This window comes from Prionailurus bengalensis, chromosome C2, assembly GCF_016509475.1.
Source record: "Prionailurus bengalensis isolate Pbe53 chromosome C2, Fcat_Pben_1.1_paternal_pri, whole genome shotgun sequence".
NCBI lineage: Eukaryota > Metazoa > Chordata > Mammalia > Carnivora > Felidae > Prionailurus > Prionailurus bengalensis.
The window spans coordinates 93,114,598-93,129,192 of record NC_057350.1 but is presented as its reverse complement, the minus strand read 5'-3'; the positions used below and the strand labels follow the sequence as shown (position 1 = coordinate 93,129,192).

The window sequence follows — 14,595 nt, the reverse complement described above, 5'->3', positions numbered from 1 at the left end:
TAAATTACGTCTGTGCATTTCCTGGATCTTGTCTTTTAGGGCAGATTCCTAGACATGGAATTACTGGATAAAAGACTATTTACATGCTAGATCTATTTATCACAAATTGCCCTACAGAAGGATTAACTCTTCATATACTTCCACTTGCGGAGGACAAAAGACTCTTCCTGTACACTAGCTTCTGCTTTCTAAGACTCACATTGTAACTTTAATCATTGCCAACATGACAGGTGAAATATGGATACTTTTAAAAATTTACATTGGTGAGGGGCGCCTGTGTGGCCCAGTTGGTTGGGCGTCCGTCTTCGGCTCAGGTCATGATCTCACAGTTTGCAAGTTTGAGCCCCGTGTCAGGTTCTGTGCTGACAGCTCAGAGCCTGGAGCCTGCTTCAGATTCTGCTTAACTGACTGAGCCACCCAGGGACCCCATCCTGCTTCCGATTCTGTGTTTCTCTCTCTCTCTCTGCCCCTTCCCCACTCACTCTGTCTCTCTCTGTCTCAAAAATAAATAAATGTTAAAAAAAATTTTTTTTGTTAAATTGGCGAGCTGAAACGGTTATCACATGTTTAATGGTGATTTCAATTTAGACAGGAAACTCAACATAGGTAGCAACTCAGTGTTGTGTTTGGGAGAGCAGTCCCTAAAACCAGGTGTCCTGGTGCTCCATAACAGTGCACCCAAGTCATGTGGACTGTGTCAATTGCCTTAGCTTATCTATATGATGTGGACAACAGTAGTAACCATCTCATGGATTAGTTGTTAAGATTCATATATTCCCTTATATAATAATAGTAAGAATGGTAATAATATAAACATCTCTGTAGTCCTTACAATGTGCCAGGCACTGTCCTTAGCGCTTTATATATGTTAACTCTTTTAGTAGACATGAAGGTGTATATAAAGCATTTAACACAATGCTTAGTACATAGTTAACTCTCATAGGAAACCCTCATGACTGCTATTATTTAATTATTATGCTTTTCTCATAGTGCGTACTGCACATGGACTAATGTTATGGATGAAATTAATTTTATCAAGCCATCTTCAGATTATCCACATAAAATTGCTTTACAATATCAAATATAGACATTAAATATTGTGAGTGGCAATTTAAGATTGTTTCAGCTTAGCATAAGACAAACTTATGAGAAGAATGGATGTTTAAAAAATAGGTTAATAAGAAATAGAATTATTGTTGACTTATCAAGTGCCAGTATTCGATGTCCATACTCATTGCTACATTTGGAATATATGGATTAAATAAAGTAGAATTAAGCACATATCTAGCGAACTGGAATAGTGGATGCAATCCAGTTAAAAAAAAAACAACTGCGTCACCATTTTACTCAATTGTAGTGTCTGTTACTATACGAAATACAAGCAGCTGAGAGTTTAAACACTTAACTATGTTCATTTGCTTCTCAACATCTGATGAGTGGCTTCAAGTGGACATGAGTGACTTTTAAAGTTATCATCAACAGATATGCCTCTGTGAGACAATGGGGAGGCAGCATAGAGGTTGCTGAGGGGCACATATTGTGTTTCAGTAAAACCGATCTTAAATCTCAGGTCCGCCACTTAGAGTTGGTTGGCACTGGACATGTTGCTTACAACCTGAGAGGTTGATGTGAAAATTAAGTGAGATAAAGAATATCAAACTCATCACACAGGCACATAAGTCAACTAAATGTTAGGTGTTGATTTTAATTACTGTATGGACAATGATAGGTTATCCAACAAATGTTCTGTTGATGTGTCAAGATGTGACTTTGAGGCATCTGCAGAACATCATTGTGGAGAAGATGGGAAGACATGGCATTGTGCTTGCCTGTAACTTAGAAGAAAGATCTAAGTTTGGAAATCAATCTGTTTGTCATGAGTATATGGGTGGTAAATGCACAGACGTAAGAGTTCCAGGAGAAAGCCCCTGAAAAGTTGGGAGGGAATAGGGCCAGAAGATAGGACCATAGGCAGGAAGAGGGATGGGTAGTTATGCGGTGTGACATGAGGGAAGGCAAAAGGTGGCTGCAGACAGATGCATGAATATTTATATGATATTTGTGTTAAACTGCTCTGAAACTCAAGTACCTATTTTTATGAATGTTAACAATTAATACTTTCCATCCTGATTCTTCCTAAAGTTTTATTTTAAAGTGATCCTGTATCTAGAAGTTTTAGTCAATTACAATAAACTGAAATGGAGTGGCAATCCAGAAAGACGCTTGGTAAAATAAAGGGATTTGGAAAAATTTATAATTAATGCATTTAAAAAAAAACATTTTTTAAAAATGGAAGATAGTTTGTTAAATTTTTTAAATCATAGTTTTATACCCTAGGGAAAATTTGCCTTATGTGTAGACACCTCTCTTCACTCTTTTCACTGTAGTCAACACATGTAAAAAATGGTACTTACTCAGGAGCGCCTGGGTCTCTCAGTCGGTTAAGCATCTGACTCTGGGTTTCAGGTCAGGCCTGGGACATGATCTCACAGTGGTTCGTGAGCTCGGGCCCCTCGCTGCCAGTGCAATGCCTGATTTGAATTCTCTCTCTCTCCCTCTCTCTGCCCCTCCCCATCTTGTGCTCTCTCTCTCTCTCTCTCTCTCTCTAAGTAAATAAACTTTGAAAAAAAAATGGTACTTAGAAAGAAAAAGAGCTAAATAATTAGATAATCAGTAGAAGTTTGCATTTGGAAAAACAGCTCCTAGCACATTCTCTCCAGACATACAGTTCCTTTTACATAAGGGTAGCATGTCTTTAAATGTCTTTCACAGTAGTTGTACATCTTCAAGATACACATATTCTTTCTGAGTATATTCTTAATTATTTAAATAATTGGCTGCCAAAAGGGAAGTGCTTTAATTATGATACAACTTTTAGTCATTTTCCTCTCCTAACAGAAATAATACATTGAAGAAATATAAGACTTCCTAATCTGCACGGTAGAAAAGAGCAAAACTATACATAAAACATAATTAGAAAGATTTATTTTCCTATATAACTTGGGGCATTTTGTAAGTCCTACCCTGCTTATTTATATTTTCAGAAAAATCCTTGTAATAGCCAATGCCATAAATGTCAATTTATATACTCTGAGGTAAAAAAGGCGTCTGAAATGTGCTTTTGAAACCTTGTCTTTACTATTTTCAGGCTAAATATGATGAATTGTGAAATAGTCTTCAGTTGGTAAAACCAAGTCTTAAAAAATGAAGGCATCCTATAAACATTCAGTTTAAAAATACTAAAGAATATCTGTATAATATTATGTCAGAAAGTGAAGCACAACAGTGCAATAATCTTAAAATGAAAATTATATCAAGCTAGAATTTATAAAAATTTATTATAGATTTGCCAGAGTGTTACTAGACTGGAAGGTGTCAGGAGGAAATCATTCTGTCTTGCAGTTCTGGATCAATTACTTATGTGGCTTCTAATAAATTTTGTCCTCTGATTTTGATGGATGTTTAACCATCTGCTTCTGGAGTGATTTCTGTTTATAGACCTGGAAAATGCTTCAATGGAGTGCTTGTTAAGTATTAGCAATCAAAAGATACAAATAGTTGTTGGGTCATTACTGTAGCTAAAACAACTGTTAGTACCATATGACCACTTTATATTGAGACTTGGTATCCTTTTGTTACTAAAAAAATTAAGGGAATTTGGTAAAATTATTGTTTTTCTTTATTATCTATAAAATGCTCCAAAGAATAGTTAATAGAATAATTTATGCTAAACTTTTAAACTGCATTGAACAAATGGAACAAATTGGTAAATACTTTGAAATTTTGCTTCTGTGAATTTAAGATTTTGTTTGGTCTCATTTATAAATATTTAGGTAAACATTTGCTGACATAAAAATATAATTACTGGGAACTGTAAAATATTTTTTCATGGTTAAAAACATTGTCTGGAATTGAAATGTTAAGTGTATATTGTAAATGTAATTTCATTAAATACACATATTTTAGGCAAAGGAGAATTTAAACAAATATACTCATGTTCAAACTTCTTCTTAAGAGATCACAAATAATAAAAAATAAACATGGTATTATTTCTATAACTAGATTTTTTTTTTAATTTTTTTTTCAACGTTTATTTATTTTTGGGACAGAGAGAGACAGAGCATGAACGGGGGAGGGGCAGAGAGAGAGGGAGACACAGAATCAGAAACAGGCTCCAGGCTCTGAGCCATCAGCCCAGAGCCCGACGCGGGGCTCGAACTCACGGACCGCGAGATCGTGACCTGGCTGAAGTCGGACGCTTAACCGACTGCGCCACCCAGGCGCCCCTCTATAACTAGATTTTAAAAGAAACTATGTTTCCATCTAACTGGAAAAAATAAATAGTAAGAAAATTTTCTTTGGAAAATTTGTGGTAGTTTTTCAGTTTATTCAAATTAGTATAATACATGTATATGTTATTTGAGAAGGCATTTGCCATAGAGAAGGCATTTGCAAACTTTTTCAGCAAATGGCCAGATAGTAAATGTAGGTTTTATGGGTCAGATGATCTGGGCTGCAGCTATTTGATTCCGCCATTGTAGCACAAAAGCAGCCATAGCTAAAATGTTAACAATTAATGTGGCTATATTTTAATAAAACTTTATTCGTGGGACGCTGAGATTTGATTTTTATATAATTCTCACAAATCATGAAATAAAATTCTTCTTTTGAATTGTTTCAACCATTTAGAATATAAAAACCATTCTTAACTCATAGGCCACAGAAAAACGGTCAATGGGCCGAATTTGGCCTGGAACCATAGTTTGCTGACCTCTGTCATAGAACATTAACACTGTGTCCAATCCAGAATTTAAAAACAAAAAAAATGGTAGAGAATTGTATGTGGCCTTCAACAAACTTCTCCAAATGTGCCTCAAGGTATATGTAATATGTCTAAAAAGTGGTGCTAAATTTTTTTCTTCCTTTAAAAAGTACAGATTGTTATAGTACTGGGAAAAGTCTATAAAAACAATAGCTTCTGATTGGTTTTTACATAAAGAGTCCATGACAAATATGCTGTCAAAAGAATGCTTTGTCATGCAGGGATATGATGTCAGTTTCATGTGTAACCAGCTTTCTTGCCAATCAAATGATGCTATAGATGGGTGTGACATCATGTCTGGGCATAATCACAGTTTGACTGATAGGTTGGCATATGGAATATAAACAGGAAACTGGAGAATAATTGCTTGACTTAAGATTTCAGGTAAAAATAGTTGAAGAAAAATCAATGTACTAGGAATTACTCTAAAATTGTTTCTTTTGTAACTGTCAAGATATGATCTAATGATGAGAGAAACGAACTTGGAAATGTTTGATATCATTTAATTTATGTTTAGTCAAATAATTCATTTGAATACATTTCTATTACATATATCAGTACTATTAATAAAATTAGAGACCATTCCGAACACTCAAGAATAAATATGGTTTATCATACGAAAGAGCAAATTTAATCTGATGCCAATTATTAGTAAAAAACAGAATTAATGTTATACTTTTACTAGTGAAGTTAATTCTCTTTTTAACTTAAAACTACATAGATGGGCACCTGGTGGCTCAGTTGGTTAAGCATCGGACTTCAGCTTAGGTCATGATCTCACAGTTTGTGAGTTCAAGCCCCACGTTGGGCTCTTTGCTGACAGCCCAGAGCCTGGAGCCTGCTTCAGAATCTGTGTCTCCCTCCTTCTCTGCCCCTCCCTGCTTATGCTCTGTCTCTGTCTCTGTCTGTCTGTCTCTCTCTCTCAAAAATAAATAAACCTAAAAAATATTTTTTTTTAACTACAAAGAAAATGCTTTTCTAGAGCTTATAGAAGTCTTAATGACATTAAAATAAAATCACTCAAATTTGATTAGGTAGAGTTTTCTTTAAAACTGTTACAATACTATTATCCAATCTACAGACCTTATTCATATCTAATCAATTATCCCAAGACATATTTTTATCTATTTTTAAATGTATTATCTAATATTTCATATGTAAGAATACTTGAAAATTATGAAACAAAATAATAAAATGATCATCTGTCAACCATCATTCAACTAAGATCACGAGTCAACAAACTGTGTGCTTTATTTACATAGCAGGTCAAATCCAGTCCACTGCCCATTTGGTAAATAAGGATTTAATAGAACAGTCATTTGATGGGGCAGTGACTTGCTTTGTTACATCATGTGGTTTGTCCAAGCCCTGCTTAGAACAAGGAGATTAAGTACAGAAATGCAAAAGGACTTACAGTCACACAGCAAATTAGTGGTAAATAGAGACAAGAATCCAGTTTTTTTCTCTAACAATATTCTACAATTAAAGGAAACAAAATGAAACCAGCTTATGAACTGAGGAAAGAAAATAACAGTATCTGAAATTGGCCAAAAGGTCCTTCATCATTGCCATCCTCTCCTTCTTCCCCTTCCTCCTCGTCTTCCTCTTCCTCCTTTTTTAATTAGCTAGTTGTAAGTTATTAATGTTATCATTTAAAATAAATTAAATATTATTTGTAATTATTGCTATCCTATAAAAATGTATTTTATGTATTCTCAATTAAATTGTATTTTATGAAACATTAATTCCTACAAGATGGTCCTGTATATTTGAATATTTCCGAATATTTGTGATATACTAAATACACTTAAAGAGTTGTATTGCGTTGCATTTGTTTTATTCCAAACAAAACATGATGATACTGTTCATGACTAAAACTTCTTATTGATAAATAGCATTGAGTGTAATCCTCACTTATGAATCCTAAGGAACATTAGTAAAACCTTGCATGGTAAATAGCTTACATTTTTGTATGGGGATGGGAAAATTCATTTTCCCCACCGATTTGAGCATATGGCAGATTTTCTTTTCTTCAGAGAATTCACTCTTTCCAACAGAGCTTTATATTTTTTTTAATGAGTTGATAATATGGTGAGCATCATGAAATGGTGATTTTAGGCATCTGTATGAAAGGCTATCAATAACAAAAAATATTAGAGATACAGATATAAAACTATGATTAATGCCATAAAATTACCAAAAAATAACCATTTGGAGGGTAAAGTGATTTAATGAGGATCAAATACTATGTAATACAAATTTTAAAGTATCTGAGCATTAAAAGTATATGTCTTTCTGAGAGAAGCAAATGTGTTATTTATTTGTATGGGTAAATTGTTTAGGTTAAACCAATACTAATTAATCATTGTCTGCATTAAGGCAAAAAAGACAATATTATGAAAATTTTCTCCCCCAACAGATGCTCAAAGCCTTCAGATCATAATGTATATATAAATATCAAAGCTCATTATATTTTAGATAGCTGTTAGTATATTGGGAACTTTTGAAATATTATTCTTTAGCACTCATGGCTTAAAATCAAATACTGACAAATAAAAGACATATGATCTGAAGCATATATTGCTATGTTTCCCTATTATGCATGCTTCTTTTCTTGGAAAACACCTGATTCTTAGCCCAGAATAAAGGCTGTACTACTTAGATTCCTAGATAATCCCATTTAAATGGGGCATGTGCATAATTTCTCTCTAATGGGACATAAATAGAAGTTTCTTTCTGTCTCCCTTCTGTGGTCCTGGATAGACATTTAGTAGTGAACCATCTTTGTCAGATCAGAGGCAGGAAACACTGAGCAGCAGAGTAACAAGAGAGAAGGAGTCTGGGTTTTCGGTGCTTAGAGCCACCGAACAAGCCTTGGATTGACCATGCTTACACACTGATACAAAAGAAATGCACTCTTATCGGGGCGCCTGGGTGGCACAGTCGGTTAAGCGTCCGACTTCAGCCAGGTCACGATCTCGCGGTCCGTGAGTTCGAGCCCCGCGTCGGGCTCTGGGCTGATGGCTCAGAGCCTGGAGCCTGTTTCTGATTCTGTGTCTCCCTCTCTCTCTGCCCCTCCCCGTTCATGCTCTGTCTCTCTCTGTCCCAAAAATAAATAAATGTTGAAAAAAAAATTAAAAAAAAAAAAAAAAGAAATGCACTCTTATTTTTTATACCTTAATTTGTAAATTTTTGTTATCTATCAAAATGATCATGTAGTTTTTTTCTTTATCTAAAGGTAAGAGGAACTACATAAATATTGAATCCCAATACTCAATGAGCAAACATTTTGCATTCTTGAAACAAACTCTACACGTTCCAATCTGCAATAAATTCAGTTTGGTGCTATTTTATTTAGTCTATTTTCATCAACATAAAAAAAAGTGATATTGGCCTAGAAATTTTTCTTTCTTAATGTTTTGATGACTAAATTATGCTAGATTTGTACAACAATTTTCAGAATCTTCCATAATTTCTATGCTCTTCATTATTAATATGTAAAAAGAATGTTGGTTTCTTGAAAATTTGAAAGAAGTTGCTTTTGAACCTCTTTGGTCCTCAACATTTTTGCCAACTTTTCTGGTTTCTTCCATAATTATTGATATTCCAATGCGTTCTTGTTGTTGTTGTTTGTGGTTGATTTTGGCTAACGACATATATCTAGAAAATCATCTTTACTTTGAGATTTGTATGTTAGATTGCACAGATTTGTATATCACATTTTTAAGCTTTTTCTCAGATTTTGGACATTTTTTTTCTGAAATTATACACTTAGTTTTTTCTTTCTTTCTCTTCTTTTTCTCAGTAGTACATAAGGCCAGAAGTTTGTCTATTTTATTACTTTGTCAAATAATTTTCACTGATTTTTTTCAGCTTTATGATTCATTAACTTATTTACCAAAACATGTCTCTGCCTATTTTCCTTGTTTTTATTTCCTTTTATATATTTAATTTGTCAATTTATTTTTAGTTTTTCTTGCTTACTAATAAAACATTTGCAGATAAAAGTTTGATTTTTGGTTAAACCTTTGACCATGCCTCAAATTTTTTTTTTGACCATGCCTCAAATTTTTAATGTGTAGCATTTTCACTGTGATTTCTTTACTAATATCTAAATGAAATTTTTATCTGTTTGGCCACAGCAGTGATTTTATGGTGTTTTTTTTTCTTTGTTTCTTTGTTTTAATTTCAGGTGATTTAGGAAAGGTTGAAATTTTATAACTAATTTTAACTTTTACCATGTTGAGTTTTAGAGAACGTGGCCTATGAGCTATCTACCATTAGAGATTTATTTAGATTTTTTGGTACTTATACATGATCACTTAAATACATTTGCATGAAGTTTTAAAACAAAGAAATAAGTTATACCTTTAATTATAAATTATATAAAGAGAAATATATTATATATGTATTAATTTTTTTCACATCCTTTGCATCCTTATCTGTTCATACTTAAAATAGACAGTAAGGCAAGTTATGTTTTTCCTTCTATTCTAATGTTTCTGTACATTTTCTCTTGAAGTTATAAAATTTGTTTTTCTTTGTATAGGTAAATAAAATATTATTTTGTAAATTCTCATGTATGGCCTATCTTTAATATATATTTACACGTCATCAATTTTGCAATATCAATGTCTGAAATACCACTTAAATTTATAGTATTGCATTCCTTATCTTTTCATTGAATTTGGATGAGTTATCCTTATCTGTCTTTTCATTTTTAATCTTCTTATGGCACATTCTTTAGATGTGGCTTTATGGATAGCATTTGGATTTGGCTTTTAAACAAATTTGATAACCAAATTTCTATTTTTGTGATTCTTTGTTGTTTCATATACATGCTTTACATTGTTTACTTATATGAACTAGAATGCAAATTCCATCAATGAATCAATCTGTCAGTCTATAGGTCTGTACTTTTTCCAACCGATCTTCTGTCCCATTCCTTCTTGTTTTTATTTTTTTGATACATTTTAGCTCTGAATGAAAATAGAAATATGATCTGCTGGAAATAATTAAAGGGGAACCTCAAAGTGTCGGTACCCAAAACATAAACCAAAGATATGTAGCAGATCTTGTATTTGGGGAAACTTTTAATATACTCACAACTTTACCAGTCACAACATATTGTGATTTGATTCCCCTTCCGTCTCAGGGCCAATTTAAGGGTTCTATGAAATTATTGTTTGTACATATAGACTATTTTTGAAAAGATTACAAAGTAGACAAGTCATTTGTAATAGTTGAAATATATACACATATGACCAATTCACTTTTGTGTACCACTTAAGATGATTACAAAAAGGCCATTAGATCTAGAAGTTAGATCTAGATACAGATGTTAAGGTGGGTACAATTTTTATAAACCTAAGGAAAAACCTATGACAAGACAGAGGTCTCATAGTTCAGCAGAAATGGGGATGGCATTCTGTATGCAGACAGAGAAGGCTATATTCCACGTTGAATGGAAGGCCTGAGGATTCAGGCTTATGATGATTCTTCTTCTCCTTTGAGAGAATTGAGAAAATAGATTCACACAAGCCACCCAAGTTAGAGAAGCTTCATCAACCACTTCTACCTTAAATCTTGCGAGGGCTGACCTTAGTGTTTACTCAGCTATTTGGAGCCCCAAAAGTGACTCCCAGCTGCTCTGTCACATATGGAAATCTTCCTTAAGCTATCTCTTCTGCTTCTTGCTTCTTAACTTTCTGCTTGTCTGAGTAGAAAGTGACTCAAAGACAGAAAAACAATAAGCTGTTTTGAAGAGACTTGAACATTTGTACTCAATTCATAAACAGTTTTAACTGGGAAGAGACTTTTTTAAAATGAGGTTGAACTTTGAAAACCAAACACAAGACACAGGGTTTACAACAAGATGAAGTTCAGAATTAATATATATTTATCTCTATATCTATATCTATATTATTTATGTTTATATTTAATTTACCTCAATTAAAAGTTAGCAGGAGTTCCTCCCATAGTCAGGCAATCGGTATGTCAGGAGCAGATTGAATGTTAGATGAGTTTTGTTTTCTGCGTCTTTGGAGGCATTTTGGAGGTCATTGTAAGTAGGTCACTAAGTTTCTTAGTCAAGTACAATCTTCCATTGGAAGCCCAATGAAAAGAGCATTTTGCTCTCTCTTTTACAATACAGTATGTTAAGTCAAACATACTTTTCAGACTGAGCTTACCCCAAATGTGTGCTTGGGGTAGAGCTCTACCATGGGCTGCCACATTGTATTCAAAGTGTTCAGACTGGATGTTTTATTGCTCTATTTTACCTGAACACACTTGAAAATGGTTTTGAATTCTGAAAGGCATGCTAGAGTGGCTCAAATATTTCCTATTCATTTCTCATTTCAGGTGGAAATTTAGTCCCAAAGATTAGAGTTCTGAAATGGTAAAGAATTTACTCTGCAATAAACTAGGAAACTTTCTATTAATACCAAGGCATGTGTTAGTTTCATTAACTAACAAACAAATTCTTGGATTTGACTCATTAACTACAAAGTTATCTTTCTGATATAGAATAGCCTAAGGGTGCTTTCTAATTAAAATTTTGAAAGCTGATGCTCAGTATACCATATCTGTCTCCAATTCTAAATTAAGCTGGGATCTCTTATGTTGAGTTAGTCTATAATCTTTCCTTTCACTGCTATGAAGCAGTTGAAAAATGCTAATTTAGTAAATCAGATCAAGTTCAACCCTAAACTATTATTACTATAGCAAATAAAGTTAGTGGTAGTTGGGGCGCCTGGGTGGCGCAGTCGGTTAAGCGTCCGACTTCAGCCAGGTCACGATCTCGCGGTCCGTGAGTTCGAGCCCCGCGTTGGGCTCTGGGCTGATGGCTCAGAGCCTGGAGCCTGTTTCTGATTCTGTGTCTCCCTCTCTCTCTGCCCCTCCCCCGTTCATGCTCTGTCTCTCTCTGTCCCAAAAATAAATAAAACGTTGAAAAAAAATTTTAAAAAAAAAAGTTAGTGGTAGTTATGGTCCAGTTACAATTTATGGAACCTCATAATCCTACTAGTAATAAAAATAATAATTCCAGCAATAATAATATTCTACCATTTATTGCACTCCTGCTGTGTTCCAAGCCTTTTAAACGCATTATCTCATCTGACTCATGCCACAACTATGTGAGAGAGTTATCATTTCAATTCTACAGTTACAGCAGCTGAGGTGAAAAAAGAAGATAGTTTTAACTAACACAGGGATTGGAGTCAAGGAGTTGAATGGTGGGCTAAAAGGGGCAGTTAGAAGAGGGGGTTCATTAAAGAACTTTAAGATCTTACAAGAACATTTTTGTAGTTTTATAAATTGCTTTAGTAATGTAGGTACATCTTCGAGAGTGTGGAACGGTAAACGAAAACATTGAAGAAAATAAAAATGACCAATTCCATTTCATATATGTTATGCTTAACATGATAGATTTCCGGAAGGGTTGCCTATTAGTTAGATGTGGAGGTTTGGAGTTCAAGAAAGGGGTCTGAATGTTAGCTTTGAAATCATCAGTAGATAATAGAAGTTGAAGTTTTGGGTATGGATAAAGTATTTTTAAAGAGTTTTGTAGACTGAGAAGAAGAAAAAAGATAGGATCTGGTGAACAGTAATATTTAAAGAACAGTAAAAATTAGAGGTAATATGAGAATTAGCACAGGGTATTATCACCAAAGCTAATAGAAGATAGGTTTTATGATATAGAAAATGGTCAAAATATTAAATTCTGGGATCAAGTAAGATAAGGCTTGAAATTTGTCTAGAGGGTTTGCCTATTAGTTTGAAATGAGCAGAGTAGAGGTAGGCAGGCTTGAGCACTCAGTGCTCTGGAGTATTCAGGAATGTATGGTAGGTGATGAGGTGAGAAAGTAAATGGAAACTTTATAGAAGCCAGGGTGTTCAGAGAAGCAGATTAAGAGGTCAGCAGCTAGAAATCAAGAGAAGAGTTTTATTAGACTTAAACACATTTATCTGGAGAGAGAGAGAGAAAATTAAGATATAGAACAGAGAGATGATACCAAAATGAGGTCTTGATAAGTCAACATGATGTCCTGAGAGGACTGACCCAGATGGGTATGTAGGGCCCTGAGTGGAGAGGAGACTGGATGCTGAAATCCAGTCTGAGTCTTGCTTGGTGAGCCATGGCTGATGGAGAAAGGGTGCTTTTTTGTTAATAGTCCCAATAAATGTGGCTTATTTTTCTGTTTAGTTTTCTCAGAAAGGAAGCCTTTTACAATTTACCCTCCCAGAAGAGAGATCTTTTTTTTTTTCTAATTTGAAAAAAATTAGTATTTGCTAGTAACAGCCCAGACTTTAGCATTCACTGGCATTACTTTATGTATTCTGAATAGTGAGTGACAGCAAAGAGTCTTGCAGTTCATCTCGTTACCATACTGAAATCATAAAATGGTGAGAGGACCCAAAGGTTATCTGCTGCAACTTGGACATGTTACATATGAGCACATTCAGGGGGTTGTGGAACTTGCCTAAGGTCAGGTAACTAGGTAGGGGCAGAGCCAAGACCAGGATTCACTTCTGATTTCCAATTCAATGTTCTTTTCACTGTAGCAGGAAACAAAGAGTAAACCTTGCACTTTTGGTGATAGAATGTCAAAGCACGTTTTGACAGCATCCTGAGTATTGAATTCACCTGATATGAGGTGGAGGCTTGAAATACATTGCTCTTACTTTCTGAATTTGCCCTACTTGAGAAAGCTGTATGAATCAGCTATAATTCTGACTTTTAATTTTTAATAATTGTTCTTTCTAAATGCATTTTTTAAAGAGCATGGTAAAAAAATTTTTTAAAGGGCATGGTAAAAAAAAAAGGCATGGTAAAACCAAAAAAGTTTGGTTTTTATGGTGGTCTTATACATGTGTGTCCTTGAATCCAAATAATTATGCTTTTGGAATTTTATGCTAAGTTTTTTAAAAATAAGACTATTGTTTGAGTTACAATAAACATTTTTAGGTTGTACATGAGAAGGGGATTGGTAACTGCATGGATCAAATTTAGAGAAAATTTTGGATTTTGTGATAATTGTTTAATATGAAATCTGCATGGCCATTCTGAGTAAGAACATACCCTGAAGAGTGGCATGCTGGTATCTTGGTTTATATTTTCAGCTATTGTCTTCCAAATGTGTTTCTTAAGTTACTGATACGTAGTCTCTGAATAAATAATTCTATGATTAAATGGTGCCACACTTTTAGTATATACTCCCTCATCCCCTATGTGAAATGTATAATGTGGAATTAAAGGCCTAAACAGTCTTGCAGTAAAGAACCCCTATTAGGTTTGTTGAATAACATTTTCCAAACTTGTTTGACCACAGTTTGTTTTGTTTCCTGGAACATCTACTACCATCCCAAAGATAGAAGTGTTCCTTAGTTGGTAGAAAATTTTCTTAAGTTAGATTTTTTTTTTTCAGGATCTTTCATTATGTAGCCAAGTTTTTAAGACATCTTTGGACACAAATGTCTATATTGCCCTGAAGTAAAGGTGCATTTAATGCCCTAAAAAACTGCTAAGCTAAAAGGAAAACATATTTCGTTGTACATGTAAATACTATCAATACTGACATTGTAAAAAAATAATAATTTATACATTTTATTTATTTATTTATTTGTTTGTTTGTTTATTTATCTATTTTAAGTAGGCTTTACATCCAATGTGGGGCTTGAACTCAAGACTCTGAACTTAAGATTTGCATGCTCTACCAACTGAACCAACAAGGCACCTCTAAGTATACATACTTTATATAATTCACATGTGC

At 34.0% G+C, this 14,595-nt stretch overlaps 1 protein-coding gene across 3 annotated transcripts in view; it reads left to right on the top strand.

Annotated features, from left to right (window-relative positions):
• NLGN1 (neuroligin 1) overlaps positions 1 to 14,595 on the top strand; it is an 843,034-nt gene that overhangs the window by 521,443 nt on the left and 306,996 nt on the right. The window lies entirely within an intron of this gene.